The sequence below is a fragment of the Papio anubis genome, chromosome 15, assembly GCF_008728515.1.
Source record: "Papio anubis isolate 15944 chromosome 15, Panubis1.0, whole genome shotgun sequence".
In the NCBI taxonomy this organism is placed as follows: Eukaryota; Metazoa; Chordata; class Mammalia; order Primates; family Cercopithecidae; genus Papio; species Papio anubis.
The window spans coordinates 58,263,774-58,278,024 of NC_044990.1; the positions used below are offsets into that span (position 1 = coordinate 58,263,774).

A 14,251-nucleotide genomic window follows, 5' to 3' on the forward strand; every position below is an offset into this window, starting at 1 on the left:
AGAAAATTTTAAAAATTCACCGGATGTGGTGAAGCACACCTGTAGTCCTAACTACTCAGGAGGCTGAAGTGGGAGGATGGCTTGAGCCCAGGAGGCAGAGTTTGCAGTAAGCTGACATTGCACCACTGCACTACAATCTGGGTGACAGAATGAGACCCTGTCTCAAAACAAAGCACACCTACATTAGCGCCTGGACTTGGTAAAAGTTCAATAACTAGTAGCTATATTATTGTTAGTATTATTACTACTAGTACTCTTACTACCACCACTATATAAGATTATCCAGTGCATGGCTATTTATGTAAACCATGGGAATTCTCAGTTATTCATTCAACAAATTTTTTTCAGAAACATTATGTGTCAGGCTAAGGACTAAAGAGACAAGATATTAAAGACACAGGCTGGGTGCAGTGGCTCATGCTTGTAATTCCAGCACTTTGGGAGGTCGAGGTGGGCGAATCACTTGAGCTCAGGAGTTTGAGACCAGCCTGAGCAACACAGTGAGACCCCAGTCTCCAAATAATAAAATTTTAAAAAAGATACACGTATCTACACATATATAGAGGGACACTACAGTAACTGAATATGAAATATGTATAAATAAATATACATTTCCCATGTTTGGCTCAGAAGGACCTTTATTTTTGTTACATAGCAAAATGAGCTTTGGGTTTAGGGCATTACTGACACAAAAACACTGATAGGGCCATGGCCAGATGTCATATTTTTATAATTTAGTCCCATGACCCAATATTAAGAATTTAAATAAGCTTCAAATCAATAAGGTCATCATAAGCTAATGACAAGTATTTTGACTTTATGTGAGAGCCAAACCAGAGAGGATAAAAAGAGTGAACTCAACTTCATTTTGTTTTTGTTGCAGCTGGATTGCTATCGTTTAGGAACCATTTAACAGACAGACAATAGACACATGGCTTTATTTATAGCAGTCTGGAGGGAAGGAATGCAGTCAATTGCACATGTCTTCCGCAGTAGTTTAACTACAGAATTATCTCTGTCAGGTGGAGGATGCATTAGGCAAACATAAGCTCATTCTGGAATGTAGGCAAATTGATCTCTAAATGGGTGTGCTGGTGAATTAGGCAGGGCAATGTCACCTGGAAAGTGACACTTTTACAAGTTGGAGAAATTCAGTGCAAGAAATTTTTCAAAAAACTTCCTGAAATAAGCATCAGAATTTTGTAATTGTTCTGCCAATTCACAGATTTTGAGTTAAAATTGTCCTAATGAATACCAATGATACTTCCCACCATGTGTGGGTAATGCCTGGCCTGTTTCAATTGCACTGCTCTGATGGTATCACACTTATACCCTTCACTCTGAAATAAACATTCTCCAAAGCTCTCAAACAGATAGTGCTCAGAGTTTTCCCCTGGGTCCTCTTTTGAATTAAATCAATTAGGAGAAGGCCATATGTTCACCATATGTATGTCAGCTTGCCAGGGATTCTTAAAAAGAGACATTTAAAAAAAAATCACAAATCACTTAAAAACACACAAACTGAGAAAGAATTAATCAGCTAGTCAAATCTCTATATAAATTAAGAGTTGATTAAAATTAGACAAGATAATGTCTGTCCTGATTATTGCTATATTGTACTTCCATTTTTTTTCTCATTCTCATATGCAATTAATTTCTCAGGCAGTCTAGGGAATCAATCACTCTTTATCAAATTTTCTTTACCTGTTTATTCACCTGGAAAGAATGAAATGATTGCCAGGCCATTGATAGTTAATCTTAACAAAATTCTTCAGGGTTCAGTAATCTACAGATTATATGCATTAATTGGTGAATATTTTTGGCTGTCCTTCATTAACTGGATTGTGAAACTGCTATGGCATGTTAGAGTTGGGATGTACAGAACAGGTCTCTTGGTCTGACTTCTTAATTGTACAGATGCTGTTATTTAATTTTGAGTCCCATAGAGTACCTCTCATGATGCTTGGCACATAGCAAAAATTCCATACATATTTTGAAAATGGAAACATTAAGAAAACTGAGGGTTAGAGAAGTGACATGAGCAAGGTTATCTAACTAGAGAACAGATCTTCTGACTCCTAAACATTTTGCTTCTACACTACAAACACTAATGAATATTCTCTTCCGTGGGTTACCATACCCTGCTGTATTGTCACCCATGCTAAGCACAATGTTTTCAGCAGGGCATTTCTCATAACTGTCCAATCCCATCTCTCTCACTTTTCTTACATGTATTTGTGTTCTAGTCCATATGTTACCAGAATTTACCCTCATGTCTCCTTTTTTTCTACTTTTGCTTGAGCTCTTCCCTTCACATTGTTCATTTTTTCTACTCATCTCTACTTTTTAAAATCTTCTGGGCCTCTTAATGTGATTGGGGATGAATTCGGTAGAGGGTAGAGAGCTGGGACTTCATCTGGTTTAAAAGTAGTTGATTATAAACAGCAAATACCCTAGGTGATTTCCAGAAGGGTGGCAGAAGGATGTCCTTGAGTATATGCAGTGAGATGCATTTATAGCTCTGATTACAAGGCATTGAGGGACTAAGAATGTGGACAAAGATTCTTGAGTTAGTCTGGTTGGACTCAACCCTGAAAAAAGGTAAAGCTATGCAGAAATTATTTTTAAGGCATCACTCTTCTTCCTTTCTCCCTTTCCTTTGTTCATCCCCCAGATGCCGTCAAAGTTGTTCAGAATTCCAGTGCTATCCCTATGTTGGTTGACTTCACAAAGGTCAAAATAATATAAGTTCCTTCTTGCTTCTTGGTTTTGTCCTATACCAAAAACAATAACAACAAATTCCTATGTAGTGCTTCCCATGAGTCAGCAACTGTTTTAGAAAATATACATGTGTGTATGTATGTATATGTGTGTCTTTATATATGTGTGTGTATATATGTCTACACATATATTTACATATATACATGTGTAAATATATATCTACATATATGTAGACATACATGTATATATACACATATGTGTGTATATATACATGTATTTATATATGTGTGTATATATATAAATATATATATATAAAATACATGTATTTTCCCCTTTAGTCCTCATAATCAATTTTTAGGTACATTATTATTATTCTCTTACAGATGAGGAAACTGAAACATGAAGAGGTTAGACAACTTGGCTAGATTACCCAGCTAGTAAATGGCAGAGCCAGGATTTGAATACAGTCAGTCTGGCTTTTTCGTGTGCACTTTTAATGGAGACATATACCCCTGATGTATATCCTCTTTTCCTCTAGGACCTGCTCACTGGGGTATGGTAAATGGGGTATAGTTAATTCTACTTCTACCTATCTATTCTGGCTGGAATTTCTCTTTGGCTTTTGAAGAAGTAAGCTTTTTTTCTTTATATCTTTTCAAGATTGAATATAGTTCCTTTTATGCTAAATTTAGTTTTCAAATAATTCAACTCATTTAAATCACATTAAAAAGTGTTTTTACTTACTTTCCACTTTCAGTCTTATAAATTATTCAGTTAATTGTCCATGACTTGACTTTAAATTTCCCATTTTTGTTCTCCACTTTCAAATCTCTTGGTTTCGTAGGAGTTCCTGCAGCTCTGCACAGCTATATCTTTGGGCAGCACTCACCATGAAATGCAGTTGAAGCTATTTTGCTCTTCTCCAGGCAGACCGCTATCTTCCTTTTCAATATCTTCTTTCAGATATCCATGATGACTGCTTTCATCTAAAAGTCCACTGATTGAGGGTTTTTTTTTTTTTAAATAACATCCTCCAAATGCCTGAGATCTATTATTTACATGTTGAATGAGATGTTTTAGCTCCTAAGTTATGTACACAGGTACAGAAGAGGCTTGGAGGAGAAGTATGTAAATAAATTTATTTTTCTACTGACATTGCGGCAAAACGATACAGAGACAACTATGTCCTATATATTTTTATTTTGGCAAAGATCCTTGAATTGAGGTTGGGCAAAACATTGTTACCATAAAAATGATGGAAATGCTTATAGTAAACTAGAATGAAGACAATGAAGGTAATCATAGGCAAGGGAAACATGATAGTTCAGGTGAAAAACAAGGAATAGCTGTATAAGACAAATTTACAGTAAGAAATGCTGAAACATTTTGGGAAGAAGAATCATGTATTTTATGGAGAGAAGTACTTATATTTGAAGAGGACATAGATTCAAAGAAAAAATAATGAATGGATTGGAAGTATTTCATTGTATTTTATCTCATTATAACAGGAAGTAAACAGACAAAATGAAATTAACACTTGGGACTCAATGCCCTGGTGGGTTTCTTGGAACCTTGCAAAAGGAAGGGCCATATGGTAAGGAGTGCCTCTGTGACAACATAGGCTCAGCTGAAATTTCAAGGATTATAAATCTTCTTGTTTCATCTTATAATTTGATGACCAGCTGGCATTGGGAAGTATAACATTGCACAATTAAGTGCTTATGGGTTTAAAAAAAAAAAATAACTTCCTCAGTAGCATCCGGATTTGGCCCCCGAAAAACAGAATGTGGCACTACTCCAGGATAATCATTAATCTGCCTCAGTAGGGCATCTTCCCACATGGGGGCCCATCCATAATGGTCTGTTGTAGTGATCTGTCACACCATATGGGGAAAGATGAAACAAGAGACTGAGCAGCAGAGGGACACACAACATAACTTGGAATCCTGGCAAAAAATGGAAAAGAAGGAAGGAAGCATTGCGTATCATCTGTCCACATAGCTGAGCAGAGGTCAAGTAGTTAATTACATGCCCATTGCTAGGTCGCAGAGTGTCATACAGACATAGAGGGGAAAGAGAACCAGCAGGGAGGGTAAATCAGTGTTTCTGGAGAGGTACCAAATTAAATATCAGGGAGCAGTTGAATGGGAGAGAGCGAAGCTCCTGGAAGCCACTGCTATGCTATGTACACAATGCCTGCTCATGTAGCAGAGGGATTACAGACAAGGCCTACAGGGATAGGAGATAAAGTCATGAGTGTGTCTAACCGTTCTTTATTATGGTAGCTGATGAACTCTATGCCCTTTTACAGTTCAGTTTTCACCCATCCCTTGTCCTACCCTATGCTGCAGCCACACCAAACTACTTATAATAATTCACATTTGTCTACTTTTTAGAGCTCAGGCCTGTCTGGAAGGGGAAGAGATGAATAGTTAAATGGGTAGTTGGGTGGGTCAGAAGAATGCATGCATGCGTGAATGAATAAATGCTTGCATGCAGCAACACTTCCCATAGCAAGTCAGCTACTTAGCACAAATGCTAGTGGCAGTTAGAATGTTCATCTCCTGGAAACAGAGTTGGTAGGATGCTAAAGCAAGCAGGTGAGGTGGGGTAGTAGACATAGTAAAGAGAAAAAAAGCATGATCCTTTGGGGAAAAGTGTGTGATTTTCTTATTTAAATCAGAACTTTCCCCATATAATCTACTTCTCCATGGTGCTTCAATTATTTAATATATGGTTTTCCATTAGCTCTGAACATTTTAAAACAGCAAACACAGGTACATTTTTAATGCAACATGTAGGAGTCATAGACTAACAGGTGTTGGGAAACGCAGTCTGGGAAATGATTGCAATCAAATGGGGTAAGACGGTATTACAGCACATACTCCCTCAACATTCTCCAGGTAAAACTGAACTAATGTGAGCTCAGCTGCAGCAGTGACAAAACGGTTTGGTGACTGGGGGGAAGGAGAAAGGGTAAACAACCTGTCTCTAACCTTTCAGGAGATGTAGCTCACTCAGCAGGCAGGATCTCAGGGCTATGGGACAGCAACTGCACTGTGTAAGCACAGCCAACAGGAAGTGAACGCAAACACATTCTCCTCAACATAAACACACACAGACTTCACCTATGGCCGAACTTCTGCCCTTGGGTGACCAACACCACTAGGACATGGGTCAAAAGGTTGCAGTATGACAGAAAATGCAGCCTTATTGAATGAAAAAGAGAATGAAAAATTCTTTTGTTTGCTTTACTCTGTGGTTTGCATAGCTAGTGTGATGTCATAATGGAGTTGAGTGGGAAAAAGAAGTCCCTGCTCTATCACAGTCTGAGGAAGGCCATCGGAAATTGTTAGGCGTGAAAGAAAAAATCGTATGGAAGACCTACACGAAATAAAAGCAAGTCTCACTGCTTTTCAAGGGAAGTATAGAAGTGATTAGTCTCTGATGATAATAAGGTATGAGAGCAATGTCAGAAAATTTATCTTCCCATTATGCAGAGGATGGAGGAAATACAGATGCAGAGACACAGCTTGCTGACACACTCCCCTCCCTTCCTCTCCAAGGCACCCTCATCACAGTAGGCCAGAAAAAAAGATTTTATGCTTAAAGCTGTATGATCTGGGAGCACATTTTTTATGTGTGTGTGTGTGTGTATATATATACACACATATGTATATAAATGTATATATACACACACACATATATACACAATATTTAAACATGTATATATGTGATACATGTGTGTATTTCCAAATACATATATACAAATCATGTACAAAAAGGCCTGTAAACATGAAGCTTACCTGGCAGATTGAATAACCTCACAAAGTGTAAGAACTGGGGATCTCCTGGTGTGTTTGGCTATTTCCATCCGTTCAAAATTTAAGCAACTCTGCAAGTTCTGGATGATTCTATTGCAGAATGTGTCTTCAGGGTAAAAAATTTTGATCATTTATGTGGGTAAAAAATCCTGATCATTTGAATGAGAACAGCCTGTGTTCAAATTCAATCAATCATTCTGTTGGTAAAGATTACATTTAAACAAAAAAAGAGGGGGGAGGGATAGCATTAGGAGATATACCTAATGTAAATGACGAGTTAATAGGTGCAGCACACCAACATGGCACATGTATACATATGTAACAAACTTGCAAGTGGCACATGTACCCTAGAACTTAAAGTATAATTAAAAAATAATTAAAACAGAAAAAAAAGGAGACTACATTGCATTTCTGAGGTTGTGGAATTCCAAAATGTCTGATTTTATTCTAGAACCTCTATTACTATGTGCCTTCTGATAGGTTGGACTTTAGCTACACATTTTTTCTTCTTACTATCTGAACAAATAATGAACTATTGATTTTCAAAATGAATTTATATTGGAGATAATTGAGCAAGTTTTTGGAAACACATACTACTATTATTTTTTAATGCAGTTTTCAGTAACCTGAATTAGAGCATTCATGATTTTTGTTTCCTAGGGGTACCCTTGTGTAACACAGCACAAGCTCTCAGAAGTGAGACTTTAGCTCCTTACAAATGCTGAGCAGACATGAACACCCTCCTGGGAGATTGATGAGTCCTATTAACCTTGTTGCATAGATGGAAACTCAGAAACAAAGTGACTCTGAGGATTAAGAGGAAGTCAATGTCAGCACCAGGATTAGAATTCACACTTGCCTGGTTTCTCAGCCCATGACCAGCTCCCCCATGGATTCCTTCTTTGTCTTCCTCCCCAAGTGAGGGGACAGGGTGTTTCCAAACTTTAAAAGAATCCTGTTATCCTCAGGCCTCTGCCTTGTAGGAAGGTCCTTTCTTTTAATAAATTACAGAGCTGAGAAGTGACTTTGAGGTGATTTATTCTAATCTCCCTATTTTATAAGTGGGAACAAGGTCATAAAAATGCTAGAAAACAATAAGAATGCCCAGTTTGCAGAAATATAATTGAGAGGCAAGTGGGTGTGGTGAAAAGTGCTGGATAGAATACGCTTTAGGGGCCTGGATTTGAAGCCTGACTTTGAATCACTGAACCTCAGTTTGTTGTCTGTAAAACGTAGAAAGCAATATTGCCTTTAGTGTTTTACGAAAATTAAATATGTGAAGTTCATAGATGTTGTAGGCACTTCTTCAGGTTTTTTGGCCATCCATGTTTTCATTTTCTTTCCTATTGTACTTCTAAAATTTCTCTCTGTGAGAAAAACAATACTCAGATGTTCTCACTTTAGGGTTTAATCCCAGGTCAGTGGGATTTTTTGAGACTTTAGTTTTAGAACTTCGTTGAACCCAGTGTTGGGAATTAAGACCTGACTGTAGCCCTCGGCAGTTTAATGCCCAGAGTTCTCAGTGTTTTCTGCAAGGTTAGCATTTGAAGAGCCCCCACATATAGAGTCCAGGGGGCTAGGCAAGCAGGTAGGTAGTCTGTGGGGTGGGGGTCACATCGAGTGTCAAAGTTCTGGAAGGTGTCACTCATTGGATGGGCACTGATGCAGATCCGTAACTGAAATGTTTTCTCTACAGTCTGGGAGCCCCGTATTCCTTATCTCATTGCCCATTTCCTCATTTTCTTTTTTCTTTTTCTTTTTTTTTTTTTTTTTTTTTTGAGGTGGAGTCTCACTCTGTCACCCAGGCTGGAATGCATAGATGCTATCCCGGTTCACTGCAACCTCTGCTTCCTGGGTTCAAGCGATTCTCCTGCCTCAGCCTCCCGAGCAACTGGGACTACAGGCACGTACCACGATGCCTGGCTAATTTTTGTATTTTTAGTAGAGACAGGGTTTCACCTTATTGGCCAGGATGGTCTCTATCTCTTAACCTCGTGATCCGCCTGCCTTGGCCTACCAATGTGCTGGGATTATAGGTGTGAGCCACCATGCCCGTCCCACTCCCCCGTTTTATTTTACCAGTCCTCCAGGAGAAAATCTACTTCTCAAACAAAGAACAAAGCACGGTCTTTGTTCTCTGAGGAATCACTAAGCATACTTTGCCTTATTTCCTCCGAAAGGGGATTAACAATTCATCTTCATGAGTCTGAAATGGGTGCAATATCTTCTTTTACTCTTCAATTTTGAACTGGGAATTTCCAGTCAAAAGCCTTGAGAGGATGTTTGGAGGAGGAGGGCACAGAAAGGAGACCTCTGCCAAGTAAGAAGAGTCTCTGGCCTTCCGCCTCCAGGGGGAGTCTCTAAGCTTACACATTAAAACTATGCAAAACCAGAATGGCCACCAGGAGGGAGGATTTAGAGCAGGAAGGACTGGGAAATTTTTAAGAAATAATCCTCTCCACGTAATGAGATTATTGTACCAATAACAATGACTGAACATCTTCTAAGTGCTGTGCTCTGTGCTGTGCTCTTCAGATACAATGTCTCATTTAGTTATCAAAACAACTTTCAAAAAACTAAAAATACAATTACCATTCAAGCTAGCAATCCCACTACTGGGTATATACCCAAATGGAAAGAAGGCATTACATCAAAAAGACACCTAGCTGTACTTGCTTGTTTATTGCACCATTGTTCACAAGAGTGATGGCAGCAGTGGCCTATCTAGAGTGCCTGCTGCCAAGACCCTGGCTACAGTGGGGAGGTAGGTCAGGCCTCCTACTCCAGAGCCTCACCCTCCTGGGTCTCTGTAGTCTGTAAACTCAGGGGCCCAGAAGGCCCACCTGCCCTACCCCCATCTCCACAGGCTGGGGGTGTCTGCTCCTGCTGCCTGGCCTTTCCCTGCTCATGGTGCGTGCTCCAATCTCAGAGTAGGGTGGGGCTGAACTTGGGCTCTTTCACAGCCTGGCTGCACGTGCACACACTTGGGGCAGTGCTGACATGCCAGTCCCCTGCTACCTCAGTGCCCTCTGGGCTTTGGGTGTCAAGGAGCACAGGAGGGGAAGCTGAGCAAGTGCTGAGGGCAGCTCGGTGCTGGCCTACAAGTTCCCCTTGGTTCAAGCAGCCTGGGAACCATGGACGACTGCAGGAGGCAGACAGGCTCCTGGGTGGAAGAGGGAAGGTCCCCAGCAAAGTCTCTTCTTCAGGCTCAGGGAAGGCCTGAAGCCTGGGGACCAGGCTGCCAGTCCTGTGGAATGGAGGAAGAACTCATAGTGTTTTTTACTGGGACTGCCCATGGCTGCCCATGGACCAATCAGGATGCACTTCCCCCCACTGAGGCCCATAAGAGCCTCAGGCTCAGCCAGAGCAAGGCGGACGACAGGTCGACCAACTGCAGAGAGGAGCTATCCTTTCTGCTGACAGCTGGAGAATGTTGGGACAACCAGAAGCAGAGAGGAGCTTCCCACTCCAGGGATGACCTGCCTGCAGAGAGGAGCAACCCTCTCCAGGGCCTCCTCTCTGCTAAGAGCTGCAGAGATGATGGGATGACTTGTCAGCAGAGAGGAGCCACCCACCCCAGGATTTCCCCATCTCTGCTGAGGGCTGAACATTTGTCAGGATACTCTGGCTGCAGAAAGAAGCTACCCACGGTGGATTTCTGAGCTGTTCCACTGCTCAATAAAGCTCCTCTTCATCTTGCTCACCCTCTACTTGTCTGTGTGTGCCTCATTCTTCCTGGTCGCAGGACAAGAACTTGGGGCCTGCCAAATGGCAAGACTAGAAGAGCTGTAACACAGACAGGGCTCAAACATGCCCCTTGCTCACCACATTGCAGGAGAAGAGATAGAAGAGCTGCGGCGCTTCAGGGAGTCCAGACCTGGGAACTTCCTGAATTGGGGCTGTGACTCCCTCTTTGGGGCCCTGCATTTCCTGGCATCTCTGAGCTTCCAGGTGCCACTGCATTCCCCCATGCCAGCTGGGGAAGCTGTTTGCAGTGTGCCTGGTCCAACTGCAGCCTCACAGAGAGCCGGCACCTCTGCTGGCACCTGGAGCTGCCTGTCCCACTGTACCTGCCAGCAGACTGTGCATAGTGGCCAAACCCCTGTTCTCTCATTCACACACCCCTCACTGCTCCATGACTGGCTTGCCTTTGGCAGGCGTGGGACCCAGGCCAGCAGTGTGAGTTGAGTACAGCCTGCCAGGTCAAGTGGGTGGAACAAGCTAAGCAGGGCTGGGCAAATGTCGGGCAAAGGCACCACTGGCCACAGAGATTTCCAGCCAGCCAGCCAGGAAAGCAACACCCCACAGATCCCATAACAATAGCAAAGGTATGAAATGAACCTAAGTGTCCATCAGTGGAGGACTGGATAAAGAAAATGTGGTATCAGAAATACAAACTACCATCAGATAATACTATAAACACCTCTACACAAATAAACTAGAAAACCTAGAAGAAACGGATAAATTCCTGGACACATACACTCTCCCAAGACTAAACCAGGAGGAAGTTGAATCCCTGAATAGACCAATAACAGGCTCTGAAATTGAGGCAATAATTAATAGCCTACCAACCAAAGAAAATCCAGGACCAGACGAATTCAGAGCCGAATTCTACCACAGGTACAAGAAGGAGCTGTTACCATTCCTTCTGAAATTATTCCAATCAATAGAAAAAGAGGGAATCCTCTCTAACTCATTTTATGAGGCCAACATCATCCTGATACCAAAGCCTAGCAGAGACACAACAACAAAAAAGAGAATTTTAGACCAATATCCCTGATGAAGATTGATGCAAAAATCCTCAATAAAATACTGGCAAACCGAATTCAGCAGCACATCAAAAAGCTTATCCACCATGATCAAGTGGGCTTCATCCCTGGGATGCAAGACTGGTTCAACATATGCAAATCAATAAACGTAATCCAGCATATAAACAGAATCAAAGACAGAAACCACATGATTATCTTAATAGATGTGGAAAAGGCCTTTGACAAAATTCAATAGCCCTTCATGCTAAAAACTCTCAATAAATTCGGTATTGATGAAACATATCTCAAAATAATAAGAGCTATTTATGACAAACCCACAGCCAATATCATACTGAATGGGCAAAAACTGGAAGCATTCCTCTTGAAAACTGGCACAAGACAGGGATGCCCTCTCACCACTCCTATTCAACATAGTGTTGGAAGTTCTGGCCAGGGCAATCAGGCAGGAGAAAGAAATAAAGCATATTCAGTTAGGAAAAGAGGAAGTCAAATTGTCCCTGTTTGCAGATGACATGATTGCATATTTAGAAATCCCCATCATCTCAGCCCAAAATCTCCTTAAGTTGATAAGCAACTTCAGCAAAGTCTCAGGATACAAAATCAAGGTGCAAAAGTCACTAGCATTCTTATACACCAATAACAGACAGAGAGCCAAATCATGAGTGAACTCCCATTCACAATTGATTCAAAGAGAATAAAATACCTAGGAATCCAACTTACAAGGGATGTGAAGGACCTCTTCAAGGAGAACTACAGACCACTGCTCAATGAAATAAAAGAGGACACAAACAAATGGAAGAATATTCCATGCTCATGGACAGGAAGAATCAATATCATGAAAATGGCCATACTGCCCAAGGTAATTTATAGACCCAATGCCATCCCCATGAAGCTACCAATGACTTTCTTTGCAGAATTGGAAAAAACTACTTTAAAGTTCATACAAAACCAAAAAAGAGCCCACGTTGCCAAGGCAATCCTAAGTCAAAAGAACAAAGCTGGAAGGATCATGCCACCTGACTTCAAACTATACTACAAGGCTACAGTAACCAAAACAGCATGGTACTAGTACCAAAACAGAGATATAGACCAATGGAACAGAACAGAACAGAACCCTCAGAAATAATACCACACATCTACAACCATCTGATCTTTGACAAACCTGACAAAAACAAGAAATGGGGAAAGGATTCCCCATTTAATAAATGGTGCTGGGAAAACTGGCTAGCCATAAGTAGAAAGCTGAAACTGGATCCCTTCCTTACACCTTATACAAAAATTAATTCAAGATGGATTAGAGACTTAAATGTTAGACCTAAAACCATAAAAACCCTAGAAGAAAACCTAGGCTATAATGCCATTCAGGACATAGGCATGGGCAAGGACTTCATGTCTAAAACACCAAAAGCAATGGCAACAGAAGCCAAAATTGACAAACAGGATCTAATTAAACTAAAGAACTTCTGCACAGCAAAAGAAACTACCACCAGAGTGAAAAGGCAACCTACAGAATGGGAGAAAATTTTTGCAATCTACTCATCTGACAAAGTGCTAGTATCCAGAACCTACAAATAACTCAAATTTACAAGGAAAAAACAACCCCATCAAAAAGTGGGCAAAGGATATGAACAGACACTTCTCAACAGAAGACATTTATGCAGCCAACAGTCACATGAAAAAATGCTCATCATCACTAGCCATCAGATAAATGCAAATCAAAACCACAGAGAGATACAATCTCATCCCAGTTAGAATGGCAATCACTAAAAAGTCAGGAAACCACAGGTGCTGGAGAGGATGTGAAGAAATAGGAACATTTTTCCACTGTTGGTGGGACTGTAAACTAGTTCAGCCATTGTGGAAGACAGTGTGGCGATTCCTCAAGGATCTAGAACTGGAAATACCATTTGACCCAGCCATCCCATTACTGGGCATATACCCAAAAGATTATAAATCATGCTGCTATAAAGACACATGCACACGTATGTTTATTGCGGCACTATTCACAATAGCAAAGACTTGGAACCAACCCAGATGTGCATAAATGATAGACTGGATTAAGAAAATGTGGCACATATATACCACGGAATACTATGCAGCCATAAAAAAGGATGAGTTCATGTCCTTTGTAGGGACATGGATGCAGCTGGGAACCATCATGCTCAGCAAACTATCACAAGAACAGAGAACCAAACACTGCATGTTCTCACTCATAGGTGGGAATTAAACAATGAGAACACTTGGACACAAGAAGGGGAACATCACACACAGGGGCCTGTTGTGGGGTAGGGGAAGGGGGGAAGGATAGCATTAGGAGATATACCTAATGTAAATGATGAGTTAATGGGTGCAGCGCACCAACATGTCACATGTATACATACGTAAGAAACCTGCACATTGTGCACATGTACCCTAGAACTTAAGGTATAATAATAAAAAAAAAGAAAATGTGATATATATGTACCATGGAATACTACTCAGCCATGAAAAGAATGAAGTCATGTCTTTTGCAGCAACATGGATGGAACTGGAGGCCAGTATCGTAAGTGAAATAATTCAGAAACAGAAAGTCAAATACTGCTTCTCACAAGTGGGAGCTAAACAATGGGTGCACATGGGTATACAGAGCAGAATAATAGACACATGACGTGAGAGGGGCTAGGGCTCGAAAAATTTACCTGTTGATTATTTGGGTGATGGGTTCACTGAACTACCAGACTTCACCACTGTGGAATGTATGCATCTAAGAAGTCTGCACTTGGTTGAGCGTGGTGGCTCACACCTGTAATTCCAGCACGTTGCGGGGCTGAGACGGGTTGGTCACCTGAGGTCAAGAGTTCGAGACCAGTCTGGACAACATGGGGAAACCCTGTCTCTACTAAAAATACAAAAATTAGCTTCACATGATGCGCACCTCTAGTCCCAGACACTCAGGAA

At 41.0% G+C, this 14,251-nt stretch overlaps 1 long non-coding RNA gene across 1 annotated transcript; it reads left to right on the forward strand.

Annotated features, from left to right (window-relative positions):
- Nucleotides 1-3,506: 3,506 nt before the first annotated feature.
- On the forward strand, nucleotides 3,507-7,562 carry LOC103879349. The gene is made up of 2 exons (XR_639940.3): nucleotides 3,507-6,179; nucleotides 7,206-7,562. It is a non-coding gene; the product is annotated as an uncharacterized LOC103879349 (long non-coding RNA).
- Nucleotides 7,563-14,251: the final 6,689 nt, after the last annotated feature.